This window comes from Chrysemys picta, chromosome 8 (assembly GCF_011386835.1).
Source record: "Chrysemys picta bellii isolate R12L10 chromosome 8, ASM1138683v2, whole genome shotgun sequence".
In the NCBI taxonomy this organism is placed as follows: domain Eukaryota; kingdom Metazoa; phylum Chordata; order Testudines; family Emydidae; genus Chrysemys; species Chrysemys picta.
In genome coordinates this window covers 75866530-75878856 of record NC_088798.1, presented here as the reverse complement: position 1 = coordinate 75878856, position 12327 = coordinate 75866530, and the positions used below count along the sequence as shown (strand labels likewise).

Genomic DNA, 12327 nt, shown 5'->3' with positions numbered 1-12327 from the left:
ACAGGTTTTCTATTCCTCAGATCATCCTAGTAGCCCTTCTCTGTACCTGTTCCAGTTTGAATTCATCCTTCCTAAACATAGGAGACCAGAACTGCACACAGTATTCCAGGTGAGGTCTCGCCAGTGGCTTGTATAACGGTACTAACACCTCCTTATCTCTACTGGAAATACCTTGCCTGATGCATCCCAAGACTGCATTAGCTTTTTTCACGGCCATATCACATTGGTGGCTCATAGTCATCCTGTGATCAACAAATACTCTGAGGTCCTTCTCCTCCTCTGTTACTTCCAACTGATGCGTCCCCAGCTTATAACATAAATTCTTGTTATTAATCCCTAAATGCATGGCCTTGCACTTTTCACTATTAAATTTCATCCTATTACTATTACTCCAGTTTACAAGGTCATCCAGATCTTCCTGTATGATATCCCAGTCCTTCTCTGTATTGGCAATACCTCCCAGCTTTGTGTCATCCGCAAACTTTATTAGCACACTCCCACTTTTTGTGCCAAGGTCAGTAATAAAAAGATTAAATAAGATTGGTCCCAAAACCGATCCCTGAGGAACTCTACTAGTAACCTGCCTCCAGCCTGACAGTTCACCTTTCAATATGACCCGTTGTAGTCTCCCCTTTAACCAGTTCCTTATCCACATTTCAATTTTCATATTGATCCCCATCCTTTCCAATTTAACTAATAATTCCCCATGTGGAACTGTATCAAATGCAAGTAACTTGTATGTTACCAGGTAACCTGAACCAGTGCAAGAATCATCTTATACTATCACAGTGCATGTGCGCTAGGGACTTGCACCAGTATGTAGCTACACTGCTACATAAACTCCAAAGTGGCCATGGCCTTTGAATGAGTCCTCCAAGGAACACCCATGTCCTGCAGGAAGTGGTGCTGGTGATCCAGAAGGGGGCACTCTTCCCTAGAAATCATTATTGAAACAGTACGTCAGTATAGCAGGAGGAAGGAGCTGTGCTGTTGGAAGTTCCATGTAATAATAAATAAGGCTAAGATTTTATCACGGATATTTTATGTAAAAGTCAGGGACAGGTCATGGACAATAAAGAAAAATTCACGGAAGCCCTGACTTTTACTAAAAATATCATTACACAACCATTACAAAATGGGGAGCCGCTAGGCAGCTGCAGGGGCCTGGCTGGGATCTCCAGGGGCCCCCATCACCCACGGGGGCTCAGAGCTCCCTCTGCCCCCCAGGGCGGTGGGGAGCTGCCGGGTTCCGCTGCCACCTGCAGCGGCTGAGAATTACAGAGATCCCCTGGCAGCAGCAGCCGGGAGCTGTGGAGTACCCCCACTGCTCGTGGCGGCTGGGAGCTGTGGGGTACCGCTGCTGTCTCGGAGCTCGGGGGGCCCTGCTGCCTGGGTTACAGGGGTACCCCATAGCTCCTGGCCACCCTGGGCAGTGGCAGGACCCTGCAGCTCCCAGCTGCCTGCCGGCTGAAGTCACTGAAGTCTTTGGAAGTCACAGATTCCATGACTTCTGTGATCTCTGTGATAAAATAGTAGTCTTAATAATAAACTGCTGAGCACCTGTGATCATTAAAGCTCTTCTAAGTCTTTTCACAAGAGTAGAGTTGTTCAACTGTGTTTTCTTAGCCAAATTAAATCTCTGGTAATTATGTTTGCTCTTCCCAAATTCCCCCTGGAGTTGCAATTAGATATGTATTCACTTCTGGCCTTAAACTGGAGCATGCTGTTATCCAGCTGAGGTATTTCAGGCTGAATAAAGTGATCCATATATAGCCCATGGTGTGAAGCTTAATTGATTAATTAATTAATGTTTGTACAGCACCTTCCTTGGATGGAAGGAGTTATAGAAATCATAGTATCATAGAAATGTAGGGCTGGAAGGGACCTTGACAGGTCACTTAGTCCATACCTCCACACTGAGGCAGGACCAAGTAAAGCTAGACCATCCCTGACGGGTGTCTGTCTAACCACTTCTTAAAAACGTACAATGATGCGGTTTCCCCAATCTCCCTTAGAAGCCTATTCCACTAAACTAGCCTTATACTTAGAATGTTTAGACAGTTTTTCTTAATATCTAACCTAAATTTCCCTTGCTGCAGATTAAGCTGATTATTTCTTGTCCTATCTTCAGTGGACATGGAGAACAATTAATCTCAGTTTTCTTTATAGCAGCCCTTTTTTGAAGACTGTTATCAGGGCCCTCCTCAGTCTTCTTTGCTCAAAACTAAACACGACCAGTTTTTTAACCTTTCCTCCTAGGTCAGGTTTTCTAAACCTTTTTTCATTTCTGTTGCTTTCTTTCTGACTATTTCCAATTTATCCACATCTTTCCTGAAGTATGGCACTCTGAACTAGACACAGGACGCCAGCTGAGGCCTCACCAGTGCTGAGTAGAGTGGGACAATTACCTCCCATGTGTTACATATGACATGCCTGTTAATATACACCAGGATATTAGCCTTTTTCACAACTGCACCACATTATTGACTCATATTCAATTTGTGATCCACTATAACTCCCAGATCTTTTTCAGCAGCACTACTGCCTAGCCAGTTATTTCCCATTTTGGATATGAGCATTTGATTTTTCCTTCCTAATTGTAGTACTTTGCACTTATCCTTATTGAATGCTGTCTTCTTGAATTCAGACCAATTCTCCTATTTGTCAAGGTCCTTTTAAATTCTAATCCTTTCCTCAAAAGTGCTTGCAACCCCTCCCAGCTCTATGTTTCATCTGCAAGTGTTTATAAGCATGCTCTCCAGTCCATTATCCAAATCATTAATTAAAATGTTGAACAGTACCAGAGCAAGGACAGACCCCCTGTAGGATCCCACTAGATACATTCTCCCAGATTGACAGTGAACCATGAGTACAGTCTTTCAACCAGTTATACACCCACCTTGTAATAATTTAATCTAGACCATATTTTCCTAGTTTGTTTAAGAGACTGTCATGGGGGATTGTGTCAAAAGCTTTACTAAAACCAAGATATATCCAGTATATGCCCAGTATTGTGAGACTAAAGAGCAGAGTCAATAAATTAGTGAAACATTTGCAAGCAACATACATACAATAGTACCCTTATTTTATGCACTACCGGGGAATTGAAGAGTTCATAAAACTGAACACCTCCAAGTGACAGTCAATACAATACACAAGTTGCAGTATTGTGCCCTGTATTTCTTTCTTCTCATCCTTCAAACCACTGCAAAGCGATTTGTATTGCACTGAAGGCAGCAGAATGTGAAGGGATCTCAACTTGCTTTTCCTCAACATCACCTTAGTTATATGATATTTTTTGTTTTTACCCAGTTGGGAAAAATGGTTCATATAACTGATCATTCATAAGACTGATGTTCATAAAATTGAGGTTCTACTGTATATTTGGTTCTACATTCCTTTTGTAAGTACTACCCTTTGTAATAACTACACATCCAGTTGGCCATAACACTGAACAAAGAATGTAAAATTGCTTTTTGGGCATTAGCTGGACTCCACCAAAACACACTTCTAATGCTTTTTGGCTTGGGCAATATACCATATACTCTATATTGATTCTTAAAAGCATTGCCAGACTTTAGGTAGAACCTTACAAGAGATGTCTGTGATCCTAAGAGCACCCCAATGCCAGAAAGCAAGGGGCTCCTCAGTATGTAGCAGTGAACCTCAGCTGACCTGACCTTCTCAGCGTACCCCAACTCACAATTGTCATAATCTGTCATGTCAAGTATCATATATAAACTGGCAACCTGCTGGTCATCAATATTTTTGCATAGTATATGGATGGTCGATATATGAATAATTATAAATATGTGCTGGAAATGCGTTTTTAAAAGGGGTTTGGCCATCAAGACTTAAGTCAATGGACAAAGGAACATGGTTCCACCTGCTTGAATATGTCTCCAATGTAAACTGAGCAAAGAGAGACAATTAAATTACATTTACATGCAAAGTAGACAAAGCCACCAGGCAAACCAGTGTGGGTCATGGAAGCTGCAGCTCCAGGAAACCTTCCTGCCTTCTGAAGCAATGTCATTGAACTTTGGAAGATATAAGCAAGGACAAGAACCATTTTGGTCTCCATTACGGGGCACATACAACAGGCCAGAGCTCCTGTGCATCAGAGAAAAGTGGAATCTTTCAGCCAAGGAGTTGGAAGTTTCTGGAAACTGAATATAGGTGAGAAACCAACACTCTAGATTGTTAAATTAGGCTTTAATCTTAAAAGCACATTTTTACTTTTGTTTGTTTGTAACCATTTCTATCTCAATTCCTTCCACTTGGTATCACTTAAATCTCTGTTCTTTGTTAACAAACTTAATCTTGTGTTATTAAACAGCCATCTCAGTGCAGTGTTCTAAAATGAAAGAGTAAAATCTTCAGCCAAACTAACAGGGGTGCCATGGATTGTCTCTTTAAAGGAGCAGTGAACTGGATATGGGCATAGGCACCGACTTCCCCTGTTACCGGTAGGTACTTGATCCCCCCACGCCCCTAGCCCCGCCCCCATTCTACCCCTTCCCCAAAGTCCCCACCCCTGTTCTGCCTCTTCTCCGCCTCCTCCCCTGAGCGCACTGTGTCCCCACTCCTCCCCTTCCCTCCCGGAAAGTCGTAAGCACTGCTAAACAGCTGTTAGGTGGTGGGGTGGCGGGAAGCACTGGGAGGGAGGGTGAGGAGCGGGGACGTGGCATGCTGGGTGGGGAGGAGGCAAGGAAGTGGGAGCTTGGCTTCCCCGTGGGTGCTCCAGCCCTGGAGCACCCATGGAGTCGGTACCTATGGATATGGGTGTGTGAGTGCTGCAGTGAGAAGGGCTGAGTGCTGCAGGAGACTGGGGAGATGGTTTTGAGGAGACTCAGGGCTGGAAGGGGCTAGTGGTATCACCAGCCTACCAGAAGCCAGCATGAGGCCATCGTGCTGTGGGCAGGTGGCTGGTGTCAGGGTTCTGAGTCAAAGCTGCACAGCACAGAGGCATTGTGGGTTTCAGGGCAGGGGGTGACAGAACCCCTCACTGCTCTTGGTGAACCCCCAAAGCATCACAATGTCACTATATTTTAAATTCTTTTTTTAAATTCTTTTCACAGACCTTATTAACAGACCTTGTTAATAGATACTTGAGGAAAAACAGTGAAATCACCTGGCAGTTCTTAAAAACACTGACGGATTCAGCCTCTTGGACATTCTGCAGATTTCTTGAAATATGTACATCTCCATCTACCACTAGATGGCATCAGAAATTCTTTATTGCTTAAAACCAGTTCTACATTTTAAAATGCGGAGATCTGACAGTATTAAGTAGGGTGACTAGATAGCAACTGTGAAAAAACGGGACGGGGGTGGGGGGTGTTTTGTTTTGATTGCTTACAGAAGTGAATTTCATAGTCTAGCACCAAGTCAGGAGTAAGTTCTGACTTCATATTAATTGACGATTTTATTACTCTGTACGTCAGGAGACAGACTGCTCTAGAAATCCTGGCGCCCTATGCAAAGTGGAAAATGTGGGTCCCTCGCACTGGCTCCCACGATAAAACAGTCACTCCACGAACAATAAAGCCAGCCCTCATGGAGAGGACCTCATTAGACGTTTCCCACTTGAGCACTGACTAATGCATGTGCCTGAGGATCGGTGCTGGGCCTCATTTGTGAAAATCCTACAGGTATGTTTTTCAGTTTACAAAATCCACCTGCTGGCACATCTACGCACACGTGCAAAATATAAAATCACAGAGCCCAGCTGCCTGCTCCAGTGGGAAAGTCCATGAAAGGAGGCTAAAAATATAGACATCTCTTTGAGGCTTTCACAAAGGGCATGGCTACACTTGCAGATGTAGAGCGCTTTGAGTTAAACCAGCCTTCAGAGAGCACAGTAGGGAAAGCGCTGCAGTCTGTCCACACTGACAGCTGCAAGCCTACTGGTGTGGCCACATTTGCGGCACTTGCAGCGGCATTGGGAGCGGTGCATTATGGGCAGCTATCCCACAGAGCACCTCTTCTCAGTCTGGAGCTGTGGCTTATGGGAAGGGAGTGGGAGGTGCGAGGCATTCTGGGTCCTGTCCCAACGCCCTATGATGCATCGGTTTGCATCCCAGCAATCTCTGTGCTTCCATCCACATTTGGCGCCATCTTTCAATGTTTTTGTGCTGCGTGCTCTGTCTTCTCTTTCGGTCTGCGGGAATGGAGCCCGAACTGCTGAGGAATATGCTGACGAGTCTCGCCAGCACATCACGTTTGGCAGTCGAGTTACTCCTTAAGATCCAAACTGAGGGTGAGGACTCCGATGATGATATTGACTCGAGTAAAGCATACGACACGAGATTGCTTGTGGCATTCACGGACATGCTCACCTAGCCTCCGAGTACATTAATCGGAAGGGATATTTCTCTATGGTTCTCTAGGCACTTGTGGATCACCGTGGGCATTTCATTGACATTAATGTAGGCTGGCCCAGAAAGGTGCATGACGCACACATCTTTCGGAACACTGGCCTGTTCAGAAAACTGCAAGCCAGAACTTTTTTCCCAGACCAGATCACCATAAGGGTAGTCGAAATGCCCACTGTGATCCTTGGAGACCCCGCTTACCCTTTAATGCCGTGGCTTGTGAAACCCTACACAGGGAACCTTGATAGCAGCAAGGAGCGGTTCAACAACAGGCTCAGCAGATGCAGAATGACTGTGGAGCGTGCTTTTGGTCATTTAAAGGGCCACTTTTCAGAGTCTGTATCCGCAAAAAGAACCGGAGTACTTGTGGCACCTTAGAGGCTAAGAAATTTATTAGAGCATAAGCTTTCGTGGGCTACAGTCCACTTCTTCAGATGCATAGAATGGAACGTATATTGAGGAGATATATATACACACATACAGAGAGCATGAACACCGTATGGGAAGCTGGACCTGGCCGATAACAGCATCCCCCTAGTTATATCTGCATGCTGTACCCTCCATAACATTTGTGAAGGGAAGGGTGAAAGAGTCACTCAGGCATGGAACTTGGAGGTTCAACACTTGAATTTGAACAGCCAGAGAGCAGGGCTATTAGAGGGGCCCAGCACAGGGCTGCAAGGATTAGGGATGCCTTGAGGGAGTAATTTGAGGCTAAAAACCACCAGTAATATCTGGTGCCCTGCACGGGAGTGGAGTGCAGTGGTTCCAATATTAATAGGAATCTGTGTTTGCTATGCTGACTTGCAGTGTCTGTTGCTTTCCTGGGCTAAGGTATCTTTTACTTTATGCAGTAATAAAGAATGTTTTCAAAGCCAAAAAATGCATTTATTGAAAAGAAAATTCATTTATTGAAAAGAAACACAACTGCTTGGGAAACAGAAAGGGCAAGGGGGTGGGGAACGGTACAATCACAGATTTGCGTATGTCCTGTTATCATACTCAGCCTTTCTGTCTGGAGTACTGTGCAATGAGTGCTGCACTTGAGGATGGCTATACTGCATGCTGATGGGGGTTGAGTGCAGTGGGTAAGGGTCATAATTTGCAGGGCCGGGTGGTGAAGCTACAGGTGTTGGAAGCAGCTGGTGGCGATAAGCATCCAGATGTTGGATTCTGTCACGCTCCTGATCCCAACCCTCACACACATACACTGGGCAGGTTACATCATGAAGTCCCTTGGTCACTTAAGAGGATGCCCACTGGGGAGGGGGCTGTGGGAGGGATGATCCAGTGTGGGGCTGTGTTACCTATAGACCCAGATCTCCACAGCTAGTGGAGGATGATGTGTCTCTTCTCCCTCCAGGGCTGGGAGAGATGCTGGATGAGAGGCAGCTGGCCCTCTGTCTGGCACAAGACAGGAGGGAGCTACGTGCGACCCCATTCCTCAGCCAACGCGCCCACAGCATGACCCCACAACCATCCTCCAGCACCTAAAACCGCATCGCATCCCACCCCACCACAGCCACAAACCCCATCACCCAACCCACAGCGCCTCCCCTCCCCAGTACCCTGAGCACCCCAGTGCCCCCCATCACCCAAAACCACAGCGCCCAGCGGCGCTGCCCCCAGGCACAGATGTCGCCTGAATCATGCGCAGGCGCACCGCACCCACCCTCCCGCCGACTGCGCCCGCGCCTGCGCATCTATGTCGGGAGGAGGCGGAGGCGGGAAGCAGCCGGCGCTGGGCGGGGTCTGCGAGTGCGCACCCTGCTTCCTCGGTCCAGCGAGCCGCGCCTCCTTCCTTTCCTTCTTCGCCCGCCGCCGGACAGGGCTGCTGCGCACGGGGCCTCCCAGCTATCCGGCATGGCAGCGCCCCCACGTGTAGGGAGAAGCTGGGTACGTGACCCTCGGACATGGGGTGCGGGGCGAAGGTGAGGCTGGGCTGAGCAGCGGGGTGCGGAGCCCTCCTGCGCCGGGCCGGGTGAGCGGCCACGTGCGCTGGCTCCAGCGGGGCAAGGCTGGGCTCCCTACTGTACTGGCCCTGCTCACTTGGGGGCCTCCCACGTGCAGCTGTGACCCGGCAGTCTTCCTGTGCCTGTGAGGGGCCTGGCCCTTCGTCCACAGCAAGCCTCATGGGGCTGCTGGGCTGGACCCAACAATAACAATCCTCCTTCCGGTGTGGCGCCGTTCAGTTGGGGCAGACATGCCGAACCGCTGCCCCGTGGCTGTCGGCTTCAGTAAGGGCCACAAGGCGACTAAGAACGTGTCAAAGCCCCGGCAGTGTCGCCGCAGAGAGCACCTGACCAAACACACTAAGTTTGTGCGAGACATGATCAGAGAGATCTGTGGCTTTGCTCCCTATGAGAAACGTGCTCCCTTCCCCCCCCCCCCCGCCCCCCGTAGTGAAGACCTGCCCTCAGTGAGGCACAGACAGGGAAGTGACCTGCCCACTAGCCGCCCAGCGGCAGGGCCTGGGACTAAAACCCAGGTCTCCTGACTACCAAGTTTGTGTCCTACCTGCTAAGTTGCACTGCCAAATTCAGCTTGCTGCTCAGTTGATCTCATTCATGGTGTATTACCAACAGGCTGGCAAGCAGTCCCGAGACCCTTTCACGGGCTGCAGCTCCTGACGTGAGGGTTGGTTTTGAGGCGATTCATTGCAAATATCTAAACTGGGTTAGATCTGCACCTAAACCCCATTTTCTGTGCATGCACATAGAGATGAGAAGGGAACAGGGTCTGTTTATTTTATTTTTAAAATATCTGCATGGGCTTAAGTCAGTGCTGCTGAAACTAAAACGTTTTGGGTATTTATGCTGATGTGTCTTTTCTTTCAGGGAAGATAGTGAAAATGTGAAAAGGGCAAGAAAAACAAGCATGCAAAAGCAGAAACTTCCTTCTTCCTCTGAGAGGTTGGTGTTAGCAAAAATGTTGTTAATAGAAAGTAGTCTTATGAAAAATATTGTTGGTTATATGATGCTTGACAATGAGTAAAAATATGCTGAACAGTCCTTACCCTGAGTCTTAATTTTTTTTAATGAGCTCTTAATTTTTCTAGCACTTATTGTGGCCAGTTGCATGCTTCTTAGGCAGTGCCATGAGGCTCTAAAGCACTTGTCTGTACTCAATGGTGATCAGCTATTGAGGGTCACTTTATACCTGTGATAGTGTTACACTGTTTGTAGAGTATTTGCCTCGTAAAACCTGGGTCAGGGAAGTTGTATTAATTTTGACTAATAACAGGTTTTTTTGGTATTTAGCATTCCTTACCTGATATTAATGCAGCGGTCATCTGGATGCTAATACACTTGAATTTACATTTGTCCACACATATCTTACTCCCCCAAAACCCACTTAATCTTCTGGAGCCTGACTTTTTCTTTTTAAATATTTAGGTTGGCTAACATGTGCTTGCAAATACCATGACTGTGTGCTTGTTTGTGTGTAAAATTACCTGCTGGATGCATAACTTAGAACTGTGACTTATTTATTTGTATAATGGTAGGGCCAAAGAATTTCCATAAAGGATCAAAGTCCCATTGTGCTAGGCACTGTTCAGATAAGTAATAAAGAAAACAGTCCCTGCCCCAGATAGCTTACAGTCTAGGTGTCAGGATGCAACTGATAGTAACATGGACCCTACTTAGTGGGTGGCAGGGAGGAAGAGGTAATAAAACGGTTTAGCAAAAGAAACAGCAGTCTCAACATGCTTGCCCAGCCAGTGCTATGTACTGGAACTTGTAGACATGACAGAGGTTGGCTTTAAAATGGATAGGATTATGATTTTACAAACTGTAGGCCCAGTTTAGCCTTTTTAGCATGGAGGAGTGCCTGGAATCTCTCTGTTCCTGTTTTATTTCAAAGCCCTCACAGCAATTCTATGGAACCAATGACCTTCTTTCCTCTGCGAATTGGGCTTGTGAACTGAATTTTGATTTCTAGAAGAGGAGTACTTTTAGATGTGTAACTGTTTGTTTTTCAGATCAATGGATGAAATACACAAGACTTTGTGCATTTCTATAAATTATTTTATGCAGCATATGTGGGGAAATTCCATTTAATAATTACAGTGAGGCAAAGGGATCAAAGAATATTTGGTCAACAAACCCTGTTTTACGTGGAATTCTTTGTAATGTTCACTTCAAGGAACTTCCTTATTTCTTCCACAATTCAAATGCCAGCTGTCCAATATGTATTAGTTTAAAAGATGTCTAACACTCAAGATGTGCTGTGTCTCTCTGCTCTGTTTAGGGTATTATAACTGGTCTGCAGCTTATGCATCCATAAGGGGAACAATGTAAACCAAGAGTCTCAGCGGAGCAAAGAACTTTCTGCAAAATGAAGACTTGACAGGTAACTCTTCCTTAGGCATTGAAAAGATCTAATGAGCCTTAAATATGGGAGCAGCCAATGAAGCACATTCAGTTCTGTCTTAAGAAGAAAGCTGTTGTTCTCATCTCACTCTTAGGAAATGTCTCCTTTGGGCTGAGCTCTGTAGATGTGAAACCATATTTAATGCAGTTGGGGTGTGGGGAGGGGAGAAACCTTTGAAATTTCCTGGTGTAAATCCCTCTATGAGCCACAAAGAGTGATGGGCAAATTGAATATTTGATTGGTAATATTCAGAATACTCAGCCTTTGCTGGTATTTGAATGGGGTGCCTGCTGGGGTAGCACTTCCAGCCTGGGAGTGCTAACCAATGCTCCCCTAGCTCAGCGTGGCTTGTAGCAGATTGCTAGAGGAAGCGTTTTTTCAGTGAGACAAGACTCAAGTGAGGGGACTTGAGATATACACTACTCAAAGGAATGCCCATTTGTGGGTATTTCTCTTACACGCTTTCCAAAGCATGGAAGATCTGTTTTATTAATCCAGCAGTTGTCAGCTGCCCAGTGCAGTTCTGTGCCTGTGCTAGTGTTACACTGCTGGGAGAGAAACGTGCCATCAGTGTTACCTGGTACTGCTGGTACTGTTCTAGTGCCCATCAGTGCCAGGTTTTGATAGCACTTTGCATCCTTGAGAGTGGAATAACTCTCTGTAGAGTTAGTCCTAGACTGGATGCGAACACAATCATTTCCGTGCTGTACTGTAATATAAAATGTGGCCGCAAATGCTTTTTTTCCCTCCCCTGATCCACCCTTCTGAAAATGAGGCACAGGGTGGTTAATTGGCCAATCATGTTTTTTTTATATATATATAAAAATGCAGACAATCCCCACCCCAGTTCTTTTTTTTCCCCCTGTGAAATATGGATCTTTAGGGCTCCACTGGCTGACTTGTGGTTTTTTTTTTTGTTTGTTTTTTTTTTTTCCTTCTAGTTACAGATAAAAGCCTTCTCAGTTGGACTGATCATTGCAGAAGTGAGGCTAGTGGGGCCAGCAGTAGTTGCCTGAAAAGAAGAGAGGAACTGTTGCTGTTGCTTTAAAGAGTGACTGCCAAGATATTTAGAGAGGTGGGAGTGAGCATGTGAGTAGTCCCATGCCTTGAATGGGACTATTCCTGTGCAGAAGTGTTTGGAGGGTGGGAGCCTAGTAAGATAAAACATGAAAGGCGGGGAGAAGGATGACATCGATTGTTGGTTTCCTTTCACCCTTTTATTAAAATTGTATTTAAAAATAAATTCTAGGCTTTTTGTTTTGTTTTTGTTCCAGTTGTTTGTTTAACCCTGCCTGCTCATCTTGTTGAAATTAGTCCTTTAACTTTGGAAATCCATATTTTGGCTGCACCATAGCCCATTGACCACTTCTGCCTGCCTGGGGTTAGTGATCAGCAGTTCCCTGTGTGAGGGAAGGGGATGTTCTGAGGTGGTTGTGCCCCATGGGTGTGTGAAAGTCAGTTCCAGCTCCTCCCGGGTGACAGGGACTCCTTAAAACCTGCCCCTGGGATGAGGAAGTGCCAGGACCTTCTGTTTCATGGGGGTGAAGGCGCATGCTGGGTGCCTGGTAACCCATTC

The 12327-nt window shown here is 46.1% G+C and overlaps 1 long non-coding RNA gene and 1 other non-coding gene across 3 annotated transcripts; both read left to right on the top strand.

Moving 5' to 3' along the window:
* The first annotated feature begins 8118 nt into the window (after positions 1-8118).
* Positions 8119-11994, top strand: LOC101950429 (uncharacterized). Of its 2 annotated transcripts, none has more exons than XR_509035.3 (4): positions 8119-8273; positions 9215-9289; positions 10629-10730; positions 11693-11994. It is a non-coding gene; the product is annotated as an uncharacterized LOC101950429 (long non-coding RNA). The 2 variants fall into 2 exon arrangements; XR_002889126.3 differs by having other exon boundaries at positions 8149-8308.
* Positions 11245-11443, top strand: LOC112059870 (small nucleolar RNA SNORA74). The gene has a single exon (XR_002889133.1). It is a non-coding gene; the product is annotated as a small nucleolar RNA SNORA74 (small nucleolar RNA).
* Positions 11995-12327: the final 333 nt, after the last annotated feature.